The sequence below is a fragment of the Falco naumanni genome, chromosome 14, assembly GCF_017639655.2.
Source record: "Falco naumanni isolate bFalNau1 chromosome 14, bFalNau1.pat, whole genome shotgun sequence".
NCBI classification, from domain to species: Eukaryota; Metazoa; Chordata; class Aves; order Falconiformes; family Falconidae; genus Falco; species Falco naumanni.
The window spans coordinates 2,938,571-2,965,921 of NC_054067.1; the positions used below are offsets into that span (position 1 = coordinate 2,938,571).

Consider the following 27,351-nt stretch of genomic DNA (forward strand, 5'->3'; position numbering starts at 1 on the left):
GTCAGTCTTACAATTCCTGAGCATGTAAGGATTAGCTATGTTCCTTATCTTCTACCATTTCTCTAGTTGGTTCGTATTTTACCCTGAGCTCATCCTTGTGCACTCACCGTTGCTGCGGCTCCTGCTCTGGTTTATCTATGTGATGTCACAGTTGCATTAAATGATGTTGATTTGCTTGGAAATGCAAAGCTACAAGATGTATTATTTCTTCCTTTTTACAGAGGTTCAAACGAAACAAAAAAAGGTTTTGGATGGCAAATGACATTGTACTTAAAATAGCGTGCAAATAATAGTTGTGTTTGCTACCAATTCACTACACAAGGTCCCTTTTACAGTCATGAGCATGTACTCACACTACAAGCTAAAGAAAAACTAAAGTACAGGAGATTTTTTGGGAGTCACATATTCTTGAAAACTTTATAACGTGTAGATGTGCATCATCCACAAAAATACTCCACAGCAAGTTAAAATCTATCTTTTAAAAACACAGCTCTAAAATGGCTCAATGGATGAAAACCATTTTTGTTTTCCAATTTTACTTTTCTTTTTTTTTAAAAAAAAATTGCATCTGGGCTGACAGCTTGAACACTGAGCTGCAGCCCATGAGACAGAAATACCAACTCAGTCTTAACAGTAGTGCTGCTACCAGTTGCTATAATGATCTTAATCAAAGAGTATTGTGATAAAAAAAGGACTCTGGTTTGGCTGCCTTTGGCATACCCTAGATATCAGTGTCCAGATTTCACATGATGCCGTCGGAGAAGCAAATTTCCCTCTCTGGCGAATTGCTCCCTAATCCATTCTCTCGTAAAAGGGTACCTGCGCGGCACTCTCAATATTCTCGACGCTCCAGTTTATCCCTCTACACCCCAAAGTCAGCAGGGAGCCAAGGGGAGAGATGCTGCCTCTCGCTCCTTCCCTTCTTGCCATCCCTGCAGCAGAACCACTGCCTGCTGTCAGGAGGAGAGGCTGCAGTGTTAAACGTCTATTAACATGCACTGACCTTGCGTTTTTCAAAACCAGAGTGCTGCCGCTGGGTGACAGAGTGGGATTTCCACGCCGCGTTACACCAAACACAAGCACATGTCAGGAGGCAGATGCATGCGCGCAGCCGAGCAGCAGCGGTTTCACCGCTGTCGTAGGCAAGAGCATCTAAGCAAGAAGCCAGCACAAAGGCTCAAGCCAGGGAACCGGGCTAAAAGGTATTTGAGGAACCAAAGCAACACTTTTCAAAGTTCCTGATGGTATTTCACAACGTTGTCTGGTCTTAAAAGAACAGCCGCCCACAACCATCTCCCCTCGCTGGATCCCTGCCATCGCCCTCCCTGCTGCCGTGCGTGGTACCCACGGACCCCGGGCAGGATCCAGCTCTGCAGTGCTCAGAGCCACACAGGCACAAATTATCGCTGCTGTGAAAATTTTACGGTCTAATTTGTGGCAAAATGCAACAGGTGCTATAACACAGGCAGGGGAATGTGAGGAGGAGGAGGAGAGTAACACCAACAGGAACAAATGCCTAGATAGACAAGGCATGCACAGGGAGATGCTCTATTTAAATACTATGCCAGTTAAAAGTTAAGCAAACAAGTCGATGGAACAAATAATGCACTCCTACCTCCCACCAGCTGAGAGATACCACAGCAGAAATAGGTCATGCAAGTTCAGATAATGAAAGCGTATCACGAAATACTATTTACACCACATACAACCGCATGTGGCTGTGTATCTGCTAGATGGAGGCAGCTGTAGCAGGCAGGCTGTGTCTGCGGGCACGTCAGTAACTGTGCTGAGGCTTCCCCTCTGTTCGGCAGGCTGGGGGCAGGGGGGGGCTGGCTGCAGCCAGAGTCATGTCTGGGGGGGGGGGGGGGGGGGGGGGGGGGGCGGGGGCGGGGCACACAGGTGCCAGCGCTGCAACAGAAAACATCTGGAAAGTGTCATGTGCTTGGGACACATCTGCCAGATCAAACCATACAACCTACTGGGAATCTGCACTGCCGGGCAAAAGCAGGAGGAGAATGGTTTTGAAGGCAGCAAAACAAGCCAGCAGCCCGGTATCCCAGGTTGAGCCAAGTGAGAAGGCAGAGAGAAGCTGCAGCCCACGGTGCCTCGTGGGCAGAGGGCACTTTGTCCTGAAAAGACTTGAACGATGATGCTAATAATAACAACCTCTAAAAGCTCGAACGTATTTATACTGGGGAAAAACAAAGAGTTAGCATCTGTCACCAGCCCTCGCTTGCCAAGGCGCAGCATCCAAAGTACTTCTTCGAGTCCAGATTGGCAACTCTGGGCAAGCATGGCCAGAGCGGCATGGGTACATGATCCGCACACATGCCACCAGCCCGGCCACCACGCCAGCGTCCCGGCCACACCAGCACCTCCGCTGCCACGGGCACCCTGCAGCTTCCCCTCGGGTGGCGGGGTAGGTCTCCAACCCCCCCAGGAGGACAGAGGGTGATGAGTACGATGGGTGCCATGGCTGGAAGGATGCACTCTGCCTTGTAGCATCACGCATCCCAGCTCCAGCTGCCCGGGCCTGTTTTCCTAAAATTATTTTTCACTGGAAAGAGCCAATGCATTGTGAAGGTGTTTCGTCTCCGTGAGGGCATTTCTAGTGCCCTGGTGAAGAATCCACTGTGAAAAGCAGGAGTAATTGGAGAAATTCAGCTCACTTCATGGCATCTCTAAGCACAGATTAATTATTGGGGTTTAGATCACTTAGATCATTTAGAGAGGTATCTCACAGGCAGCTAACAGAAATGACTGAGGGATTGCCGTTATGGCTGTAAATCCATGTTAGCTTTCCTCCCTAACACTACCAAGCCACACACTCTCCATCATTTCCTAATTTGCAAACCAGACGACTACTGTCTTTAAAGCTGACACTTATTTCACTGTATTTCCCAAGGATGCCAATATATAAGGTGACTTCCCTTCTGTGTGTTATTACTAAAATAACTGAAGATCACGGCTGCGGTATTACTGGAAACAAAACAATAACATTTTCATTTCATTCCAGAAAAGTGTCTTTGCTAGACAGAAACATTCTTACCTTTGCACCATGCCTATTTACTGGGGGAGCAAAGCACAAACAGAAATAAGAATAAATGTTCACAGGGAAATACGAGCAGGTTTAAGTGCAACTTCAGGCTTAAGCAAAGCATTGTTTTACATAGCTATGATCAAAAGAAATGCTTCCTTTTTATTAGCTTAAATTAAAATAGCTATTTGGTTTGAACTTCCCTCCTCTGCATTTAAGTTGCAGCAAATCCGCAGCATCATATGAAGTTATAAGAGCAGTAAAGATGCCACAGGAAAAGTAACAACACACAGAAGTGGAACTGGTGGATATTCACTGTCCATGGCCAGCAAAGTGCCAGCAGTAACCGGTCTCCATCATTAGCAAAAAGAAAACAGCATTTTAAAATTCCTTTTATTTAAATATCGTGGTGCCATTGCTGTGCTGTGCGTTGATGGGAAGAGCTGGCAGAATTCCCTCTTCCCCCCTTTCTTGCCTCCCAGTGCCACGCGTTTAGCAGAGGACAAGGATCGCTCTTCCACACAGTCCCACTGGTGGGGATTGCTGTGGATGAAGATGCCCAATGCATGAAAGCCCAGTGCCGAACAATTGTCACCTGCCAAACTGGGCAACATGCAGACTGCTACGTACCACCCCAGGCAGCAGCAGAGAGCTGGATGAGAGTCTGTCAACAAGCAAAAGAATAATAATGATGATGATAAAAAATCAAAATGCTGCCTCCAAGCCTTTTCCACCAGGAAGGGATGGATGTACGCAGGAGCAAGGTGGTGCAGGTGGGTGCAGCATGTACCAGGGGGCTTGGTGGCTGGGAGGGGTCCAGCAGCGATGGGTGCAGCACATCCAGGGCCTGTCCCCGCCATGGAACTGCAGCTGGGACCCAAACCCGTCACTGAATTGCACTGATGCCAGCCTCCAGTACCTCTGCTGATAGCGGAATGACTGAGCTCTCACTGCTAAAAAGGCCTCTTTGAAAGTATGAGTGTCTTACATAAGATTGCTATAAACTGGTACCAAAGAAGAAAGCAAGTAATTACACTACTGCCTTGTAAGCTTTGATTCTGTGTTGGTTGGGAACAATCTTAGGATTTTTTGTTAGGCTTATGAGGGTAACGCAGAGAACAGCAAAGGTTTGGAGGTGGGGTGGTCTAGCTTTCAAGCTCCTATGTAAAAAGCAGGTTTCCTTAGAATCTCACAGCCTCACAGGCATGACTGGAGAGAAGCAGGAGACATTTCTGCCCTCTCCTAGCAGCTTATGTATTATTCCTTAAAATATAAAAAATAAAAAAAAAAAAAGGAAAAGAAAAGAAAAACTTTCAGAGAAATATGGTGCCTTTATTCCCTTATGTTGTTTAAACCTTTTTTCATGGCGCCACACAATGAGCTTTCTTTGGGAAGCAGAACAGTAGCTTTTCCTTAGACCACAGTAAAGCAGTTACAGCTTCAGTGCCTTGAGAAGGTGGTAGGTAAAATAAGAAAAAGGAGAAGAAGAAAAAGAAACCAAAAGAAAGAGAGAATGAATGAGGATACAATAGGGAACTTGAATCACTGAGAGAAAGGGGGGGTGGGGGTGGGGAGGGAAGAGAAGAAAAAGGCATCAAGTGTAGGTATAATTGCAAAGTACCAGCACAGTTCTGGCACCCGGGAAAAAAAGGCATTGTAGATGATTCAGGATTGTGACAAAGAATCCCTTCAACAAGTTGTCTTTTATCACAACTTTGCTGCCATACAGCTACACCGCAACAGGGAGAAATTGCATCATGTCAACAGCAAGTTTATAAAGATAAACCGATTCTGAAGACAGTGGAAATATGCTGGCAGTTACTTTGTGTTTTGCTTATCACGCTGCAATAAATTCACTGAGAACAGCATAAACAGGACGTTAGAAACAAAAATACGCTGGCACCTGCAAGGGTCAGCTCTGCAATACTTTGGGGGCGCAGACTCGGCACGCCGCCCAGCCCGCCCCCCCGGCCCCCAAACCACAGTCCCCAGTGAGGAAAGCTGAGGGCACTCGGATTCAGGCTCCTGCTTAAAACTCATTAAAAGCTCCTTAGGCCAGACGCTACAGAACACCCCGACACCTCTTTGCAGCAGAGACTGAAGCCTCCCAATACACCAAGCAATAACGCTGTTAGCGTACGGCTGAAGTAGTGACTGCGTACGGGTGACCGAGCGCGGCGTCGCGTTTTCTGGCCCCAGGACAGTGGCAGGGAGGCAAGAGCTGCCAACCGCCGAGGGGACCTCTCGCTGCCCCGCGTGGGAGCTGACAGCCCCACGTTTCAGACCATGTCTGCAGGGAGCAGCGAAACCTTTACAAAGCACCTGCCCCAGCAAAACAGCCGCTTTGCCCTCGCAAGGCCTGAACGACGAATGCGTTCAGAGCTCAGGAACGCAATACTCTTTCACCACCTCTTTCCCATCGTTCGCCAGTCAGAGTGGACGTGGAATTGTACGGAAGGGCTTCTCCTGCCTCCTCTCGCAGGCTCCCTCGCCCTCCTGCCCAGCCTCACCCCTCCGCTCCATCCCAGGGAACGGCTGCTGGTTTAAATGCAAATAGCGCACATGCAGGCACAGGATCTTTTTTTAAATTCTGAAAGCTGAGACTTCTAAGTTTATCTCAGAAGGACACTGGAAAGATGAATAGAGAGAAATTATGCAGAGAAAGAGAAAATATTCAAAGAGTAGAATTATGTATGCATAATTGCCTGGCTCCCTGGGGTGCATGGGTGAGTACACCAAGTCACTTTGTGAAATCATTCCCCACAACTCCTGTATCCTAATTATAGTGCTGTAAGTGGGGAGAAGCTAATTTCTAAACAGTCCTGATGGGGTAACTGGAAGAACCATGAGGATGCTGTTAACCCCTTGCCTACTGAGGGTCTTCAAGCAAAGAAGCAAGCACAGAAGAAAGAAATGAAATGCCAGCGAGCCCAACACATCGTTCTCTGGTTGATTTAAAGGTGTCCAGCACCAGAACTGAGCAAGCACAAGCTTTCAGGCTAAAGGAGAAAAAGGGCAGACCTGAGGAAATAGGCCAGAATGAAAAACTGCCAGTGAACACGACCCCTGCCCAGATTTCAGAGTTGTTTGGAGTCAGCGTTACGGTGCTTCTGCGTCCCTTTGCTCTGTACAGCATGTTCTCAGCCAAAAGCTTTATAAGCCCTAAATACGCCTGTAGAGGAACCACTTTAACCATCCAGAAAAAGCAGCCACAGCTGCGTGGTACCTCCGCATGCCCCCCAGCGCAACATGACTACTTGCAGCAGAAAAAGCTCAATTTGGTGCTCCCGGAAAGCAGCCGGCTGGTTCGCACGGGAAGGACCTGGTTCCAGTCAGGACCTGCTAATAGGACTCCTCATCATGCCCACACAGGTCACAGACATCAATGCAACAGCAAGCGAGAAAGGTCAAAACAATGTATTTTTGATTCATTACCTATGCAGTGCTTGAACCTGGCTCCTTTCACAGGAAAAATAAAAGGCACTGGCAGGGCAGCCCTGCCTTCAGCCCGTGCCCTCACGCTGCCCTGCCATCTCCGCTAACGCAGAAATCAGCCACCAACCGCCTTTTATTCTTGCCATGCTCAACAAGTTTAAGCTAACTAAAAACACTCCTGAAGTCCCTAAACTCAGATATTTTGACTAGAACTGTCACTAGTATTTTGACCAAATTCCCTTTAAGTTTCTCAGCCTGGTAATGTTTGTTCTCATTTACTACAAATCCCTTAAAACGTTCCAGTTAGCATGGGTTTTCCTTATTGCAATAGGTGCAGGCACGCAATGTTAGAAAGGAAAAAAGATAAAATACTCCCCTTTACTGATCTTAGGCAGGCAAAGAATTATTTTTTCCCTCAGCCATGCCCTGCACAATGTCACTAAAAGCATGAAATGCCGCTTAGGGCTTCCCTGCTGGGGCTGGTGGGGCCGCACACACACGCTGGGCTGCGGCCGCATCAGCCCACTCCTCGCAATACCAGGACTCCAACAGCTATCGCTGGGAGAGAGAGAACAGCGAAGGCCTTCACTCCAGGTTGCATTATTTGGAATCCCCTAGTTGTCTGGGTCTCTGTATTTCTACCGCACTCGTTCAGGGAGGGCTTCCCATAGCCGCCCCCCAGCAAAGCCCCCCACGGGGCTGGATCTCCTTCAGCGCCCGCAGTCTATTCATCCAGGTAATGCAAGGCTGACACTTGTGGTTCCCCTCTCTGGGAAAAGCTCCCTCCAAAATTTTATAGATATCCGTGGGATTTAAGACTAGAAGATCATTTAAGAGGACCTCCTACGATAATGAGCAATTAAATCTTAGCCAGGCACCTCTTTGTTCAGGCCAATTATTTGTTCAGAGGAGAACTTCCAGAAAGACGTGCTTGACTTCAAGCATTGATCTCAGCACGTGAAGAACTCTCAGCGCAGTCTTACAAGTGATGAACTCTCTGCCAAGCCCAGATTAATATCTAACCCTTGCGTCCTGAAAATTAAATATTCAAGTCAAATTAATAGTTGTTGGGGTTTTTTTTGGCCAAAGTAATAGACACAATTTTACTACTTAATCCTCTCATATTGTCTCAAGCTCATTCCAATTACAGCCATTTGAACTGTGATCTGAGCTCCCCTGTGCTTAACAAACTAATTAGACCAAGGACAGCCAAACGTCCCAACTTCCTGAATACTAAAATCTTTGCCTAGCCAGGAGCAGCAGGACGAGCACCGCGTGGGGTGCCAGGGAAGGAGGGGAGCCACGAGCAGAAGCGGGTCCCATGTGGGTGACTTGGCCCCAGGGATGTTCCAGGGCTCATCCTCATCAGCTGCAAGGCAGTGGGAACCACCACGATGAGTTGAGAAAAAAAAAATCAGGAGACTGGAAAAGATAGTTATTCTCCTACGTATTTCTGTATTTCCTCGGAAGGAAATGTTCTGTTCTGTCTGAAGAAAACACACCATTTACAGACCCTCATTGTAGATGTGAAGGACCAGACCCGTAAAGCCATTCCTGGGGGAGTGAGAGGTGACAGCAATGGTCAGGGGCTTCTTTATGTCAACCAAGGGACCTGGGCCCACCTTCCCCTCTTTCAGAAGAGGGCCGCAAGCACAGACAGGGCAGGACTGTCTGAAGCTGCTGCCCTGGGCAAAAAGCAAACACAGACTTCAACGTTGTCTTCTCTCTCTGGACCAAAGGCCATTTCAGCAGTCAGAGAAAAATAATTAAGTTCTAACAGGAAAACCTGAGGGAGAGCATCAAAACCTTGTTCTTCAGGGCATTTGCCCCAAAAGAGGAGATTCTGGTTTATAACCTTATTTCAGGGGAGGGTGGGATTCTGGCTCCTTCCTGTTGGTGCTGTCTTCAAACCCCTCCACAAGGAGCGTGCCGTTCACCCAAGTTCAGACGGCCCCTCAGGCTTTCGGCTTGCACCTCCCACCACCTCCTCTCCAGCAAGGGGAGGACGATGCAACCACACAAACTTAAGTAGATGTGGGGTGGCATCTCGCTGGGGCACACAAGGTCAGCACTGTAACATACGGACACACAACGCCGTCTGCGCAAACTTAACTTCTCTTATTCTTGAGAGAAGAGAGGAAATCAAACTGCTGGGGTAGTAACATTGGAAAACAGATGCAAAGAAAGAGGCTGAGGAGGAGAAGTAGGGCTGGAACCGCAATGTGACAGGAGCGCCTCACCTTTAGCTCAGATCTGGACCAGATCAGCAGTGAACCAAAAATTTCCTGATAGACTGTTTATGGCTGAGCCTGGTTCTGAGCCTGCCGCAGCCACCAGCAGCACGATAGCAGCACGATAGCCTCCCGCATGACAGTACAGCAGACACGACACCACCTCAGCAGATACTGAAACTGCTGTCCATGGGAAAGGTGGTCCTGTCTGGACAAAAATTTGTAACTAAATTTGCACCACCTGGGTTAAGTTCTCTGGATGAGCTTCAGGGTTGTCAATATAAGACTCATCAACCACATTAAATTCTTCTTATTGTTATCGTTATTAGTCGCCACATACCCAGAGGTATTCCCGAAGAAGAAACCTGTTGATGTTTGATGCAGCATCACTGTGTTTGCCATCAGCAAAGGTGAAGGACGTGAGATCAGGCAGAAAGGTTACAAGGATGAGGTCACAGGCTTACTCGATAAGACTTCATAACACCAGATATATCTGCCATCCTTTTACATTGTCACTTCTTGCAGACCAGATGTCGGAGAAGAGTTTAAGAAGGGTCTGTAGGCACATAAGATGTTCCTGCAGGAGCCTGTTCAAGCCACTTTCAGCATAACACAAGAGCAGGCTTGCAAGTGTCGGGAAGACATAGCCAGGAGACACAACGGGTGGTACAGAGGTAGAAGCTTCAGGAGCAAGGACCATTGGGCAAGGGCAGGAAGGAGGAATCCTAGAAGAAGACTAAATTCAAGCAGCTTTCCACAAGGATTTGCAAACTGGCTAAGAGGGTGTCAGGAGATTGAGGACAAATCCATTCTAGTTGCTTAGCTGGGTCCTTGGCGCCTCCTGGAGACAGATCATCACGTTGAACTGGGCCACTCCACGGTGGGGAGGTTCTGAGATGGGCCATCCTGCCAAGTAAAAGTCAACCAAGTCCTACCCCAGAGTCAGTCTCTTGGCAACACTGAAGAACAGGCCTGGAGGACCAGAGTGCATGTGTCACCCTTCCACCCTCAGAGCTTCCGTTTGGTGTGGGTGATCTTATGACAAGATCAATGAATCCTGATATAGCAGCACTCGAGATAAACGTTGCTTCAGAAGGGCTCTCGTGTATTTGGAGTGAAGAGGAGTTTGGGAAGGATGGATAAGGAATGAGAAACAAAGGAACATCACCAGCTGTTGGAAGTGCTATACCACCTTTTGTACAAATACACCTTTCGCGGGGCGATAATTAAAACTACCTGCAAAATTATTTCTTATTTCCAAACCTTCCAATAGCTCTTGCAAAAGCTTTTTTTTTGCATCCGCACAGAAAACAGCTATGGCTGTCTATGACACAAAGAGAGCTCCTATGTAATTTGCTCAAACGTGCTGCTGCAGTTCCCGCAGACAGGCAGCCCCGGTTATGAGGCAGCCCCAGGTAAGAGGCACCCACAGCAGCTTTCACATCCACACCCACGTATGCCCCTCAGCTCTGCGTACATGAGTGCTGCACTCATCTCCTTCCTCCAAGCCCCGGGTTCTTCGGAACCTCACGCTGCTGCCGACCTGCCAGTATCCTGGGATGTTACAAGGGTTAAACACCTCCAAGAGGACTGCAACAGGCTGCATCTCTGAAACGCATCTAGTTAGACCACAACCGTGTCAACAGAGAAACAATCACCCCGATGCCTCCTGAGACAAGTCTGCAGCAAGTGCTGCACACCACGGCAGCACCAGCACCAGAGGCTGGTGGCGCAGCACGGGGTGAGCCCTGACCCCCGCAAAGCCAGGAACGAGCAAGAGGCTGAGGCACACCAGTGCATCGTTTGAGCAGGATGCACAATCTAGGACACAGATCCATAGACAACAGCTTCTTCAGGGACTCAAGTCCCATAACCATGTAGTTTTTAATTTCTGCATTGATGTTAATTAAAAAAAAAAGGCAGAAAAAAAGTTAGGAATCTTCCCCTATCCTTTGGCCAGGTAAAGAAACGTAAAAGCTCCCAGCTCTAGCTGGCGCAATGGACAGTATCACGGAGGGGAGGGAATGTTTATAAAACGTTTTTAAACAATTCAATTTTAAAGCAATTTGTGCGCAGCGGCAGTAGGCAGCCTTGACTGCAGCAAACAGACAGCAGGCTGGATCAATTGCGGGGTGGAGGTGGGTGCAGGAAAGCAGGAGCAGCAGACTGTGGCATTGAGGCTAATAGCTTTGTAGCAATTTATTCAGTGAGAAATACTGCATAGAGCGACGTGGGGGTCTGCACAGAAAGTAGGCAGAGTACGGCAATGCCTGGGAGGGAGATGGTCCCCGACTCTGGAGTGGCAGAGGGGATCAATACCCAACACTCCAGAAAAAGCAGGAAACTCTTCTTCTCTTTCAAAAAATAAATAAATGACAATTAATGGATCTAATCAGGCCATGTAAAAAAAAAAAAAAAAAAAAAGAGAGAAAAAAATGTTGTTGAAGGAACGTCATGCAAAAACCCCTAGCAAGATAAAAGCTTCAACGCTTCACAGCATCGCTCCTGGTACAGTCCTTCCCTGCAGCCTGCACCCTTAGGGGTCCATGGCCCTGCCACCTCACTCTGAAATAAAATCCTGTTGCCAGCAATGGGGACGGGCTCTTCATTTTCTGTACCCATGACAAAGGAAACCCCACAGAATTATTTCCAACCCCACAGAATTATTTCCAACCCTTTCCCCAACTTGGTCCCACATCGCCTCTTCAGCAGAAAAGCTTTACATGGAGACATGCCACCATGTCCCCCCTCTCCCTGGTGGCCTTCATCCATGCTCTGGATGAATATTTAAGGAATGGACAGAGAGTGCTAATTCTGAGATAGAACAAAGGGAAATGGCTTTCTGGAACCTGGTTTTGACAAACGAGCAAAAAAATTGCATTTGATCGTTATGCGTGTCCTATGATGCGAGCTCAAGAGCTCTGGATCTCCTTGCAGACAAAATTTGCTCTGAATTGCTCCTGCTGGTGTTTGCAGCCCAAGGATAATGCGATGCTCTTTCCACATCACACTATCTCCATGCCCAAGCACATATGGTCTGGCTAAATAAGAAGCCTTGGAAAGGCTGTCAACAAGACTAGAGGAAGGTGCGCATCTGTGCAGAAACATATGCGTGCCCCAGCACTGCGCAGTGAGCCACGGAAAGGATGCTCATGCCCAGAATCCCACCAAAACCTGCATGGGTCCAGCAGAACTGTGGTGCAGGACCAGTGACACTGCTGCTGCCACCTTCACAAACCCTTCCCCTCGCTTCCTTTGTGCCGCCGGACTGAACCCCATCAGTCTGCTTCTGAGGACCTTCTTGCCAGGATATCTAAAGAGGATGGTCCCTCTAAATTCAACCAGCACAGGCTCACAGCATTGCTGCTCTAGCCCTCATCTGTATACCCACTTATGTGTTTGCTTGAAAGTACATACTTTATGTTCATCTACAAAAATCTCCCCCATGGTACTAAAAGCAATGGAATAATCTACTATTTCAACTTGCATCCCTCAGAGAATTCTGCAGTTGAAAAATAAAAAAAAAAAAAAAAAAGAAAAAGAAAAAGAAAAAGAAAAAAACCTGGTTGAATTTGATTAAACCTTTGGAATCTCTCCAATATTTCCAGTTATTCCATCTGTAGAAACACTCTACTGGCACTTGGCACATTTATAGCATTAACTGCCTTCTAAATCAGCAGCAGTTCTGCCTAACAATTTGGCATTTGCACATTGCCTTGTAAATTACCCACCTTACATCTCTGGGTATGAGGACAGTCCCCTACAAAAAGCCTATTACTGCCTTGTAGAAATTCTTCAGGAAGAAAATACCTTCTTACGGGCATGTCTCTTGACGAAAAGAGGGGGGGAATGGCATTCGGTGGGTACGGTATTAACACTGTGGCTCATGGTGTTACTATGGCAGTAAAATGAAACCAAATGCAACCAGCTGGTTGCTATACTGCTGTTAGAGCCTCTTTTCTGTTTTTGACCTTTCTAAAACTCTCCGAAAGGCATTAATGTGTTCAAAATCCATCCAGGACCTATAGCACGGCACAAGGTGAAGGTGCTGGCGAAGCAGTCCTCCTGGCGGGCACCGTGCATGGAACAATTAGGAATCCATCAGCCAGGCTTAGCTTTGCTTTTTTTGTGCTGCTGCGCCGTGAAGTCAGGAACCCGGCTAGGAACGGCTGCAGCTCCAAATCAAGCCACAAAGCAGCAGGAAACCACTCAGCAATATCAGCGATTTGTGCATTTCTTGGTTGAAAACAAAGAGAGGAGAAGGCCAGCATTATTACTGCCCCGCTTCCAAGTCACCTCTCCTCCTTTGTCTACCCAAGTTGTTGGAGGCAAAACCCCTCCCCTTCCCAGGTGGCTCCAAGCTCTTTTGAAAAACCTTCCTCCTTATCTTTATTCACACCTGACCCATTCTTCTTATGCCTCCCCTACAAAGTGTAGGAAAATCACTAAATCAAGTGCCCAGCTTGTGCCTTCCTGTGCAACAGCCTTGCCTGCGCCTCAGACCTTGTTTTCTGCTGCTGAGCTCTGCTCTGGTCAGCTGGTCCTTCCTAGCACGGACCTGCTCTACAGGCTGTAGGGGGGATGGGAAGGAAAAAAAATAGCGAAGAAAAGGACAAGGTAAAAAAGAAACACATTGAGTTATCTCTCCTCCCGCCTTTGGCTTCTAAAATATGCCTTATTGATTTTTATATTTATTATGAGCCTGTAGCATTAGAAATCCAGGGTCACCTGAGGACTTTGAGACAGTCACTGTGCCGTTTGCCATGACCGCTTGGAATGTGACAGCAAGACAGAGTTCAGAGCTTTGTGCTTAAAAAGGGCTGGCCATAACTATCGGGTCTGAAAAGGATTTTCTTCTTGTTTTGCAGGTAGAGGTCCAACACACAGAGCTGAACTGCTCTGACCATGTCCCACAGCAAGAAGTAGTGACTCAAACTGGCTCACTCATTATCATTCTTTTGGAATTAGTGACTTAGTTAATGCTCCCCATGCTAACATTTTAAAAATTGCATTTATTTTTGTTCTTTTGCATTATATACCCTTCCCTTGCTCAATATGTTTCTTCTTTCAACTCCAAGGAGGAATGATTTTCCTCGGCCACAGTTAACAGCGAAGAGCGACCCACAGCTGCAAGGACCCACAATCTTCTTCACCAGCTTTTCATCAGTTCATCAAGTGGAGCAGGGTCCCATCCTACATCCCACCACACATTGGCAAGATCCTGTGCCATATCCATAAGCCTGGGGTTGTGGGTGCTGTTGTGGGTCCAGCGGGGCTGGAGCAGGAAGAATGATCGTTGCTGTGCATCTTCGAGACGGATGAGCAGAGCCAAGTGCCCCCACAAACGGGGCTGCGAGTGCACAGCAAGTACCGGCCTCTGAGACCACTGAGCAAACAGATAAGTCTCAATTCCGTGGATGCTCCACACTTGATGAAAATGTCTGCTCCCTCACACACACACACACAATTTTTTTTAAAAAAAATAAATACAGCTCTCCCTGCAGCCAGCGATGCATACTAGATGACTGCCTTCTCAACATGAGAGCAAAAGGGCAAATGAATCACATTACACTCCATGAATAAAAACAGAGTCTTAATGCAACAGCGACTTAATGATTTCATTTTCGATGCACTAGACAGTTTGGCCTCATTTGGAGAGGTGCTGAGCACCCCTGAGTCCCACTTCAGCTAATGGGGACGGCAGGCACTTTGTACCTTGGGATTCTCCCCCATGCCCCATGTGCGCTGGGGAAATTCTCCCACATGGTGGGGACACTTTCCTCAAGGTTTGTGAAATGAAAACATAATAGTAGGGATAAGCCTGGGCCAAAGACCTTGGATCTCGACCTGCTGCATCAGTCCCGGGGCAGGTGGGATTAGGGTTTGCAGCTCTGTTTGAACGGTGCATAGTGAAGAGGAGCCCAGCGTTGGCCGTGATGGTGCCCAGGCAGCCCTGGCGATGCGCGGCGGGGAGCAAGCCCTGTGCTGGTGGGGATGGCTGCTGGCAGCACCAGGAGGCAATGAAGGCGTCTGCCCAGCATGACTCCGCACCCCCCCTGTGCCCAAGTTGAAGGAGATGGCGGTGTGAGCCACCTGAAATGGAGAAAACAGCATTTCCCAGCTACCCCTTGGCAAGGTGCTGACGGAGCAGTTATGGAAAAGCACATAGTGGAGGGACGGCAGAACAGAACCAAATCCCACTGCCGCTGCAGCAGATCAAACCCAGCCAAGAAGCAACACCAGCACGTGCAGACACACAACTATCAGCACAGGCAGGTCACAAATAACAAACTCTGCTCAGACCCTGGCAGGGTGTCAAACATACACACCCCTGCCTGAGCTTTTTGGGCTCCCTATGGCCTTTAACCCATCTCCTGTTCCCAATTTGCTTGGTAGAACTAGCCATTTTCTTTCAAAAATGCTCCTGCACTGGCAGCATTTCTCAAAGCCCCGGTGTCCACATCTAGTCACAGCAAACACACCCACTGTGCAGGCAGTGTGAGCTGTACCCCAGCCTTGGCACCATCCTTCTCAGGAGGAATTAAAAAAAAAAAAAAAAAAAAAAAAAAAAGAAAAAAGACCTTCACTGTTTTCCTGTATCTGTTTGGAAAATACATCCCAGGACAACCTCTCCAAAACAACATCAGTCCTCTGGCAAACAAAAAGAAGTCAAACGCAAAGCATTTATTGCCAAAAGCTCTTCCTTCGTTGTAAAATACTGTTTAATTTTATCCCTTAGGCATCTATTATCTCATAGCCCATATTATTTTTCCAGCTATTACTGCTTAATTTTCCCCATCCAAAAAGTACGTACAGACACAAGCCAATTTCCGTCTTGGCATAATTGTTTATGAGAAACAAACAGCTGTTTCACTGGGGTCCTAACAAATAGATGGTGAATCGATGCTTCTCATCTCTTCATTAGCTTCCCACAAGAAACCGGCTGCTGTCACGTGTCCTCTGCCACCGAGCATCGTCACCCTCCCTGCCACAGCCGCTAACGAGCGGGGACCCTCGCTGATGAGGGGGCACCTTGTGGAGGGAGGAGAAGCCAGGGGGGATCTGCCGGAGCCCCTCGTTTACAAACTCATGCTGCGGTGGAAATAAGGGCTAAGCATAAACACTTTTTTTTTTTTTTCTTTAAATAAAAGCTGCCGAATTTTAATCAGAGCTTAAAATAAAAAGTAAAAACCATGGCTAATGGAATACACTTATCAAAATGCTTGGACTGCTTCTCTTTTCCCATTTCTGGTTGCAATTGTTTGTTTTACCGCTTGTTGGTTTTGTCGTTTCTTTTTCTACTAGTGGAGCTCCTGCGGGGTCTGAAAGGGTTTTTTTTTGCAAAATTTTACCGCTGGCTGCACAAGTAAGCATAGGACCTTCTCAAGGTATGAAGTCTGTAACCCCCATTGTATGGAGATGGTGGCAATGTGATTGCCTGTGTGGCTGCCAGCAGCAGCCGGATGGCAGGGAGCAGCTGGAGGTTTGCAGAACAGACCCCAGGAAACAACCTCTGCTTCCCAGACTGGAGCATGGAGCGGACAAAGAATGGCAAACAAGCTTAGAAACTCAGATTTTCAGAAACGATTGAAGCAATTAAGAAATATACAAAATTGCAAAATATTGTAAAGGCATAGAAGAAACTAGCCAGAGTCACTAGCAAAACCAGCTGTGTCTGTGTGAGATGGACCGAAAACTGGGTGTCAATTCTGGTCTGCCTTCCCACAAGTATTTTCCGTGCAGAAGGTTGTAATTCAGCCTAATTCCAGTTCTGAATTCACTGAACCACTGCTGACTTTTTTTCCCTTAACACGCAGCTACTCAGAGTAGGGTTGGGGTACTCGGGGCTTGTGGACTTGACTTCTCATGTTGTGAAGCACCAGCACATCCAAGGATTCCCCAAAGAGCCGTCAGAAAGGGGTCTGTGATAATGGAGGGGAAAGGGAAAACAGGGTTGACGCAGGAGCCTGAATGGGCTCAGCACCTGGGTATGGGCCAGAGCGTCTCCCAGCATCAGCCCCATCTCGGCAGCTGGTCTCAGCTGGGAGGCCGTTGGGGACGGAGCCTGTGCTGGGCACGGGGATGGCAGCAGGCATTCTTGGCTCAACTCCTCACGCCCGCCTGCCATGCACAATGGAAGAGGCATTTCTTCTGCTGCTTCTTCATTTTCATACTTTATTCACGCTTCTGACAAAAGGCATCACTAATGTTTTCCTTTCTGTCACCTGTCCTGGCTTTAAATGCTCAATTTAAAAAAATAAAAAGCTCCAAAAGCAGTTGCAAGCATCAGTGCTTTGCAGCGCTCTGGTCCTGTCCAGTGGGTGTTACCACAGCAAATAGAAATTGCAAGCAGAGGCCGAACAGCAATGAGTCAGGAAGGCAGAAAGGCGTGAAAACAAAATGAATGGAAAGGCAATAAACCTGCAATATTTCACCACCGGTACTGAGTTCCGGGATAACCTCCATCTATCAGCGTTATCAGTGCCTGGGAGCTCACCGGAGCTGTACTTACAGCACATTAGTGACACCAGCCCAGAAAAGGCTGTGGCAAGGGCCCTGGCCATCCACCCTCTCCAGCACCTTGGGATCCTCCTCCAGAGTAAAGAGGAAAATGCTCAAGCTTTCACCAGCGTCCTACATGAAGCAGAAGAGAAAACCAGTGGGGCAATCCCAGGCAGCAAGATGTCCCTGTTTAGGAAAGGGATTGATCCAGGAAAGGGATCGATGATGGATGCAGGTGCTGAAGTGCTGTCCAGCTGGGGGACGCTGTCTGCGAAGGAGGAACAGGCTCACACACCTCAGGTCTGGCTCCAGCAGAAGCCAGGTGTGCTGCTTAGGGAATAGAAACCTGAGAACTATGTATCAAAAGGAAAGTTGTTCCCTGTAAAAACCTGGAGAACAATTCAGGGAATCAACTTAGAAAAAGGAGACCCTTTTCCAGTCACCCCCAAAAAACACCAGTGCCCCGTCATTCCCCATTTCTCACGAAGGCACAATGTGTAGCAGCTCCTCTTTGAGGCAATGATGGGCAACCCCCCTTTCTCTGTATCTACAAAGAGATTATAACAACATTAGCAGAAAAACAGAGGATGGGGACCACCTCAGTTGTTTATTTTCCAGAGCACCAAGTACAAAATACCCTACCGGTCCACTTTTAGAAACAACCCCTCCTTTTTCACTCCTATGCAGAACAACGTAGACAGCTGCCTGCAACTGCTGCCCCTGGCTGCCCATCTCCCGCACCATCCCTGCCATGGCACTGGGAGCCCCAGCCATGCTTCCAGTGCAGAAAGCAGTCACATATGGGCTTTGCCTGCAAGTCAGGCTCCTGGCATTACACAGAGAGCTGCCCCCACCCCTGAGAAACCAGGCTCTGCCTCCCCTCACCGACCTACAGCTTTTGGACACAGGTCGGGGCCCCCTGCCCAGGCTGCAAATAAAAATCACCATTGTCTCCCCAAAAAGAAGCTAATTTCCCATTAGCACCGCAGAAAACTCAGGCAGCCAGCAAGAAGAAAGCTTTTTACAGAGATATAAAAACAGGATTTTTGTATTGAAACACATGCCACAGATGGTGTAGCAGACGAGGATTAATTCATGAATCATATTTCTTAAATGATACAATCTCTCTTTTCACTTCCATACTTTCCCTTTTTGACTCAGAAGCAGGGATTTAAGATGCCCTTCCCAGATATGAATTTTGCATGAACAAACATTGCGGGGCGGGGGGGGGGGGGCGGGGGGGGGGAAGAAAAAAAAAGGCAGCAATAAACCAGAAAACCCAGATGTTTAAAGCTAAGTTCTCAAATGTAAGCAAACGCATATCCTGTCCATCTATGAAAGAACAGAACATGTGTGGAAATGCAATATATGCAGGCACAGATCTGGGACTAGGGTGGGAAAACGCATTCCCTAACATTTGGAGATTACTAATGCTTCAGCTAGGGTTCTGAATTTCACAAAAGCTGATTTTATATCTCTTCCTATCTTATTCGCCACCCTCACAGCAAAAGAAAAGCCTTAAGGCAAACAATTCCACCGAGAGGCCCTCCTCACTCCGCCGTTCGGGTTTGTCCCTCCTCCAGCCCCCATCAGCGTTTTCCTTCAGACCCCCCTGGTGCAGACACTGCCAGGTTGCTCTCCAGGAAAAGCTCACGGAGCCCACAGAGCCGGGGGGGGCCACAGAAAGCCACAGCGAGCCAAAGCGACCTGCGCCACGCAAACAGCAACTGTAGCTTGCTACCATCGCTGAGTGATGCTTTAAGTGGAAAAGGGGGAAGGAAATGACAAAGGAGCTCTTCAACAGCCGGAGACGCCCAACTCCCAGCTCCTTCTCAACTGGAAAGCTCTTCCAGCCCAGCCCAAGCCCAGGACCACGTGCCTGCACAGATCCACCGCTTCTACCCAGGCAGGAGTGCAGGTCGAACCAGGGCCAGAAGAAATAGTACCAACAGTCCAAACTGCCAGCACGCTGCCCTTCTGGGCGTTTTCTCACCTGCAAAAGGTGCCGTTATAGCTTTCCTTCATCACCAAATCGGCATTTCAGTCATTTTTTCCACTTTGCACATGAAGCAGCTACGTATATGCTTAACAGCTTCTTTATACAGCCTTGCACTTACTATTGTAGCTTTACACACAAAGCTTCAAGTTAGAATAAGGGCAAAAAAAATTACTTACCCTTAAATTATTTCAACCTTTCCCTGCTTTGTGGATGACGTGGGCTTCTCTTTTGGTTACTATTTCCAGATTTGGTCTTTGGGTAGGTGAATGGAAGAGGAGAATGAAAGGAGTTGTATTTGATGACGATGGAGACTGTAAAATAAAGAGAAGCACTTTAGTGCAGAACCATCCTCTCTATACATACATATCAGATTAAATTAAATTAAATTAGTGACACCTACATAAATGCTTCCTACTGTTTTTATGCACACATACAAATATCACAACTGTCAAAGAGAATGCAGCTGTCAGTAATACAGCTGGGGGGGGGGGGGGGGAAGAGCAATTTCTAAAATGGAAGGAGAAAACCCTAGCATAACAACGAGCATTTGAGTAGCAGCAAAGGGGTTTCCACTGGTTCGCAAGAGGGCAGGCAGGGCACGAGGCAGCTGCCCAAACCGGGCTGCCCACAGAGCTGCAGTGGGTGCAGACCACATGGGAGCACCTGGAAAGGGCTTGAGCAGAGGGCAGTGTGGAAGGAGCACAGGGAGCAGAACCGGCAGCAACAAACCTGACCAACGCTCTTTCGCTTTCCGAAATACTACATCAGCTCAACTGCTTTTGAGAAAGCATGGAAGGAGCGCAGCGTTTCAGAAAACACAATTCACCCATACCCTGTAACGCTGAAAGGACTCCTAGCACAGGAAGGAATTAATAACTTGGTCACCATACCAGCAAGTACCCCCCCAAAAACCAGACTGATCTCCCACCATCTGCTTTAATAGCAGGATTTCTGCTAAGTGGCTTTCCCCTACACAGACCCACATATCCATGTAAACACACAAACAAACCATTTGGCTTCCCGCAGTCACGGGGTATGCAGCTGCTCAGAGAAGGGCTCCGTGCCTTTGACTTGATGCCAAGGTTGAATTCCTGCCATCCCATTTACACCTACACCTCTCCCCCTGCCGACTCCGTGCCCCGCTCCGTGCAGACTCCTTGAGGCTGCCATCAGGTGGGTCCCTCCCTCCCCTCCGCTCGCCTCCCCAAATCACTGCCCGTTGCGCGTGGTAGGTTGGGATCCTTAAAACAGAATTTCGCTGGAAGTAATGGAAAAAAAGAACAAAGACGAGAGGAATGGACTTCCACGCTATTATTTTTCTTGTGACAACTCTCCCACCTTCTGCACACAACTGGCATCTCCAGCACCGCCAGCCCCAGCACCGCCAGCCCCAGCACAGACACCGAAAGCATTCCCGAAACGGCATATTTACCAAATTATTTAGAAGATGCTGTGCCTGGTAGTGGAAAAAAAATAGTCCCCGAGTCAAGGAGACTGTCCTTATTTGGTTGGAAAAGCACAAAGGTCACCACAAACAGTATATAAAAACACATGCTAACACTGAAGAGGTCTAAACATAATATTAAATAACACTTTTCATAACCAGCTCAGTATTTAACACTTGCCCAGAGGCCTCTGGTAAATCCTAGGCGCTTTAACAAAGCAAGGAAGCTTTTCATTGCTATTTAGCAGAACAGGGTAAGCAAAGCACAAGAGAATAAAACTGCTCAAGACATCAAGGACCAAGTCAGAAGCAAAAAGCCAGGTCTCCTCACCCAGCCCCTCCACCACTGAATGCCTTGCTAGGCTGCTGTATTTAAATAGAAATATTATTGTTAGCCGTAAGCAATGCAGACTCATTAACATTTATTTTAGTGTTATAAAATATATTTTTAAATACTCGAAGAAATAATCTGGAGGAAGTGCTAAAGCTCTGAGCATATTTTCAATATGTCCCAGCTTTTCCAGAGAGATTTCAGACCTCCTGGTAAGACACAGACCGTCTCAGAGGCTGCAGTGCGGGAGCGTGCGGGTACCTCCAACCTACCCAGAAAAGCAGCACATGCAAATTCCCTGCCCTTACTTCTCCTCCCAGATTGCTCAGTGAGAGGTAAATCTAAAAATGCCATTGATTTTAATTACTCGTGGACAGCAGAAACCCAAAACTATCATTTCCCGCATGTTTTTAATGTGTGTGGGTGTTATATGTGAATAACACTTGGAAACAGAGGAACCTGATGCCTGCAGAGCCACCTCCTCGAGCAGCACACCAGCAGAAACCCCTGCCAGCACGCACAACTCCTGCTGCACAGCTTCCACAGAGCCCAAGGTCAGCGTGCAGGTCCCAGCCACGCCGCACCTCATCCCAAAAGCTAATGGAAACCAGCCATGTTTCCAACTTCTAATTTGCCCAGCAGAGCACGAGCGTGACCAGGGAGAGGTGATGCAGCCTCCCCCCATCCTCAGGAGAAGCAGGCAGCATGGGCAGCTGCCCACACCGGCCCCTGTCAGGAGAGGGGTTTGGGGCGTGGTTGAGGGGAGCAAGCAGCGGGTGGTGGTTGTTCCAGTGGTATCCGTAAGTACATCCAGAGAAAACCACCGCAGGAGGATGCTGAGCTACAGAGGTAGGAGGCAGATTCAATACAGAGACCAGAAACCAGAGGTAGGCACCAATATATGGAGCACAGTGCCCTGTTCTTAACCAAATCCAAAAGTCTCCAGAATATAGATGGTGCATTTTATCTTATATATACATTTTACAAGACAACTCGTTTTCCATATGACCCAGCCAGCCTTGGGCCGCCTTGGACAAAATAAAATGGGAGGAGGCAAGGAGGGAGCAGAAATAGTTTTCATTGTCAGAAAAGTTATTGCACAGTTAGCATCTGAGAGCTCCCCCCGATCTCGGAGCAGTCTTTCATCAGTGTTTTGGTGGGGGAAAGGAAGAACCAAGACAATTTCTGTGGTTTCAGAGCGGGTTAAATGCACGCCTGCTGCAATCTGCTGTTTGGAGACGGAAGGAGACAGCACCTTCCATGGGTCCGACCTGGCACCCACTGCTCCTCCCCAGGCTGTGGCAGCCGCTGCGGAGCTGGAGGAGCTGCTGCTCCAGTGTTTCAAGCTACGCATCTTTTCCCTAGTGCGGAGAAGGAGGGACGTGCTCTGGAGCTCAGCCACGGTGGTCCCTGGCACTGTGCAGATGGCAGCGGTTTGGTTACCCGGTGCTAAATGCAATCTGCACAAGCTACAGCATACACCAAGTTCAAAGTCAAAATGAACATTTGTTCTACAACAAAACACATTGCAAATGATCCTTAACAAATTTTAACTCTTGGTACAGTCAGATAAGAAGCACAGTAGCATGGATCATACCCTGTTGTTATTGCAAGCTCTATGCTGCTAAACATATGAGTGGCAATGCAGAGATATCTATATTTTGTGTTTTGGTATAAATTATAGAGCAGCATAATAGACCTGAAGAGGCAGCTTTGCTCATTCCTGCATTGCTTCCTTCACATTTTTAAGCCCATTAAATTTCTTCCCGTTTAGTTGCTTTATTTTGGTTCCTTGCTGCATAAAATTGTTCCGCATTCACCAAGCGGTGAAGCCGAATAAATAATGGCAAAACTTTCCCTGCAAAAATTCGGAGAGCTGTTATGTAAAGCAGAGGGTATCAGCAGATAGAGACAACTCAGAGGCAACCTGAGGTTTGGTATTCTGTGTCAGCTTGATACACAGGGGAAATAACCCTTTAATCCAGTGCAGTGTATTTCATTTACTGTAGTGTTATCCAGTTCGAAGATGTTATGAAAGGAATCCCCGGAGAGACTTAAGACTTCAAAACCAGCCTGAGTTTGAACTTAATTCCACCGTTGCAAAAGGCTGTAGCCGTGGAAGATGACCTTTTCCGTACCTTGCATGCCAGGAGCCATTCTGCCTCATAATGTCACACCAAATTAGAATATTCTCTTTTTGTTTTACTCGGGAATTTGTTTTGTCTTTTCTTTTTAATTAAAAGCATCTGTCACTATTAACGAAACGGAGGGGGAAAAAAGAAAGAAAAAAAATCAATAACAAACAGATTAAAAACAGTGATGTCAGGAGAGATGGGGAGAGCCAAAAAGCCAGGTAATTAACAGAGGGAGCTTTGCTGCGTAAGCTCATCACCAGAACCCAGGTCAGGAGCAAACGAGTGGTGGTGCTACCTCCTTGCTGCTCATCCTCGTTTCACCCATTTGAAACAAAGGGATGCTCTCGTCCCAGCACCAAGCTGGTCTCCCCCCGATACATGCCCCAAATCCCACCAGCAGCAGGACCTTGGATGGTCTCTCTCCTCTTCTTGGATAGGAAAGGAGAGGGGAAAAATACCATCAAAGTGCAGATCTCAAAGTTGCTCAGGTCTCGCCAAGGTTATCCTGAATAAATGTTCCAATACATTTATAAAAAAGACCATAAATCTGTGGTAGTGCAACAGAAGCTGGTGGAACTCCCTGTGATGATGGCAGGGATGAAGTGGTCTGACCTTCAACCGACTGCAGGCGCTTCACTGACCAACACGTATTTTTAAGTAATCCTGCAGGAAGCTTAATAGACAAGTTATGGGAAGCCCAGTTAAGGTTGTTTGCTGTGTTAATCGCACCCATGGACTGTATTATTTTGAGGTGACCCGTAAAAGGCCAGTTTTCACTTGCTGCATCTTACCGTTCAGATATGAATGTGATTAAATGTAAACTTGCATTTTCCAAAAATACAGTTCTCCCACAAAATACTATAAATTAATTACAAAATGTCTTCATAATGTGAAATTATTTAGCCTGTTAAGGCAGTACAAACAGCTTTATTGTATCATTAATAGTTAGAAATGTTCAGTCAGCACAGTTGAAAAAAATGTAAACTAAATATGTCAAGGATACATTGCTTCCTACTCTCACTATTTTTTTAATGTCTTATTTCATGGTAGATAAGTGAAAAATCTTTTTACCTGACTTAGTGAGAGGCTCATTTACTCATGCAAATTTAAAACCAAGTGTCATAATACAATGAAATTATAAAAACATATCAAAAAGAAGTTAGCGAGTCACTAAATTTAACTCCTAATGGAGTTCAACCTGTCGTATGCAGTTGTATGTTAATGGGAAGAGCTACAGGGCTCTGTAAACATCAGAGCGCACTCAGAAACCATCACACATGCACAGGGCTTCTGGAGGAACCCCTTCAGGTTTACAGCCTTCCACACCTTAATCTAAGGGAAACTTGAATTTCGACCCCAGCCAAGGTTACGAGTGTGCCCAGCACCAAATCAATGAAAACGCATCGCGCTGGTCTCTGCAAGCGCTGGGTTCTGCGAAGCTGCTTCACGAACACCGGTACCCGTGCAGACCTGGGATGATTTGCAGGCTAGATACTTTACATGCGTAGGGATTTTCTAAATCCGTACAACATATTACGGCTGACATGGTGAAGCGCTGACTTTGTGGGCTGGAAGATACTTAGCAACTTAAGGGCTTGGCTCTGAATCTGGGTAGATCCAAGTAACAAAGAGAAACGGGTGCGTCTGAAATAACGGCAGCAAACCACGCGCTAAGGCAGAGGCAGGATGCTGCGTTACAACTTGCTTTATTTTTTTTACTTGCTGATAGTCTGAGGACAGCACTAACGTGAAGTCTTTATTCTCAGAAACAATCTCTTATTCCAGGAGCAAGCCAAGAAGATGAAAGGGTTATAAGAGAAGGGAAGGGAGGGCCAAGGTTTAAGATATGACCAGTCCATCTGGTAGACCTCCAATATTCATCAAAACCAACCCACTAATGAGGCACAGAGGGAAAAAGATGCCTCTGCAGAGAAATTGGCTGAAGATATAGGGAGGCAATTTCCTAAAGATGCTAATGTCCATCCCCCTGCCCATCAGACTGGGTCGGGTTTGGGTCCCAGCCGTGGGACCCCTCCATTCACCGCTGGGGCGGCTGCAGCAGAAGGCACGGGCAGGGAGCAGTACTGCCCCGTGCAACCCCCCCACCGGCTGCCACCTACCCCACCACAGCTGCAGCGTGAAGCTGGGGCCCAACGCCTCACGAAAGGAAGAAACAAAGATTCCCTGTGCTTCCTGACCCGACAGAAAATCGTGAAAATAAGACCCTGTAACAAGACAAGGTAAGGGAACTAATGGAAAAACATCAAGTTGCATTAAGGGCTGTGTTAAAGGTTTACAACATAGTCTCCAGACAAGTCCACTGATATTCCTGAACCCTTATCGATCCACAGGTCAAACCAGAAACAAAAAATATCAATTTCAGAAAATATCACTTGCTGTGATACAGAAAAACCACCCCATCCCTGTGCCCAGGTAAATACAGGGACCTTTCCACACGAGACAAAAATCTGCCGCAGAGCTAGACTGTAACTACAAAATCACTAACCTGTCCCTGTCTTACAAAACACAAAGGCTGATACACGGAATTAGGGAGATGTCCTACATAAATGCTTTAATTAATTTGTGAAATTTTGCACCCTTCTTGGAGGCGTGCGACATGGCACTTTTTGCTCCCCTAGATTGCCACAGTTCTCAATTTTATTTTTATCCTAAGTTAGATATGAATCAGGATCTGCAAAAGACAAAACAACACTCTGTAATCATCCAGCATGCCAATTAAACTAAAAGATACCCTGGAAATTAAAATTAAATGCCGTATCTATGAAAAGAAACAGACAGCTTCCTCAGAAACAACAAAAAAGCCAGGATTATAGGAACATGACTATGGCAGTCCAAAATTGTAGCCGAAGCAGTTATATAACTTACTATCATCCTTCACATCTGCATACTGTAGATCTTCATCAAATCGTGTATGTTTTTGCACATTTATCATCAAGATTTATTGAAGTTGATTCCATAAATTTCATTTAGTTGTTCACTGCTGCTATTTGTTTCCAAGGCAACAAATGCACTTTGCCCAAGCTGCACAGTAAATCATGATTGTTCGGAATTTGGGGGTCCCTGCCCCTCGTGCTGCACAACGGCTGCACCTCCCGACGCAAACAACAGCACTGGCTCGGCAGCGGCAATAATTAGCAACAGACTTGGTGAGCATTTAAAAAAAAAAATAAATATAATCCATGCTATGGAAGGAAAATGCAAAACTAAGCAGGCAGACAGTGGGCTGCCGGCAGGAAGATAGGATTCATGCAAAGCCCCCTCTCCTATCTCATTTACACCTCGGATGGCTGGAGGTTGAGAAATCCATTCGCAGGTTCAGGAGGAGTCGGAAGGCTCTTTCTGCAAAAAATAATGATAAGAAAGTCGCCTTCTCATTGTAGTCGTTGCAAAAGGGACAACTACAATAGTAAGGAAAACAGAAAAGCAGAGGATTTACCAACACTGCACACACGCCTGAGCCTCCCCCGCCGGCAGCATCCGATGGCTCTGCCCCTGTGGGCACCGGGAGTGGAGCCCCAGCACAGAAACCTGGCAGGCAACTTCGGAAAAGTTCAGCTCGGGATAAGAAAAACTCTCTGTCTGACTGGTGATAGCATAGCGTCGTTATTACAATTTTCAGCAGCTGAACCGCAGGAGGTGGGCAACTCCAAGCACTAACTGGGAGCAAGCATTATTGCCCCATTTCATGGGATTCAGAAAGCGGCATCAAAGCTGTCCCATCCAGGCTGCCCTGTCAGCGCCGAAGATGCTCGGGAGCCACCCGGGAGCATCTCTGTGCCCCTGCACCACAGAACTGCCGCACAAGTCGGAGCAATGACCCACCATGACCGGCACAGGATCGCTAAACCACCTTTTCAATAAAGGGCAGTAAAACAGAGACCAAAACTGCAGGAAGACAAAAATCAAACGCAAGAGACTAAGCTGAAACATGCTCTGTGCTCCCGGAGACGACTCCGGGGAAAAGCCTCGCACAAAAAGCCATTACTTCAGCATTTCTAAAAACAAAACCAATCTCATACGCGATGTCGGTATTTTAATGGGACATGACGTTTTTCTAAAGACAATGCAGTTATTTCTGTTTATCTGTCATAAGCAAATAGCCATGACTGCAAAGCTGCTGTATAAGGTAGCTGACAAACTCAGCGCACTGATGCTGGCCAGTATAGACCGAACTGGAAACTTTATGGTGTGAATGAGGGAAACCCACACTCAGCTC

At 47.3% G+C, this 27,351-nt stretch overlaps 1 protein-coding gene across 2 annotated transcripts in view; it reads right to left on the reverse strand.

Moving 5' to 3' along the window:
- Positions 1-19,511, reverse strand: part of NEXMIF (neurite extension and migration factor) — a 69,939-nt gene extending 50,428 nt beyond the window's left edge. For both annotated transcript variants that reach the window (XR_005830995.1, XM_040614637.1), the window contains exon 1: positions 19,381-19,511. The gene's annotated coding sequence lies outside the window, so the exon portion shown is untranslated. The remainder of the gene's footprint in view (positions 1-19,380) is intronic.
- Between the last annotated feature and the right edge of the window lie 7,840 nt (positions 19,512-27,351).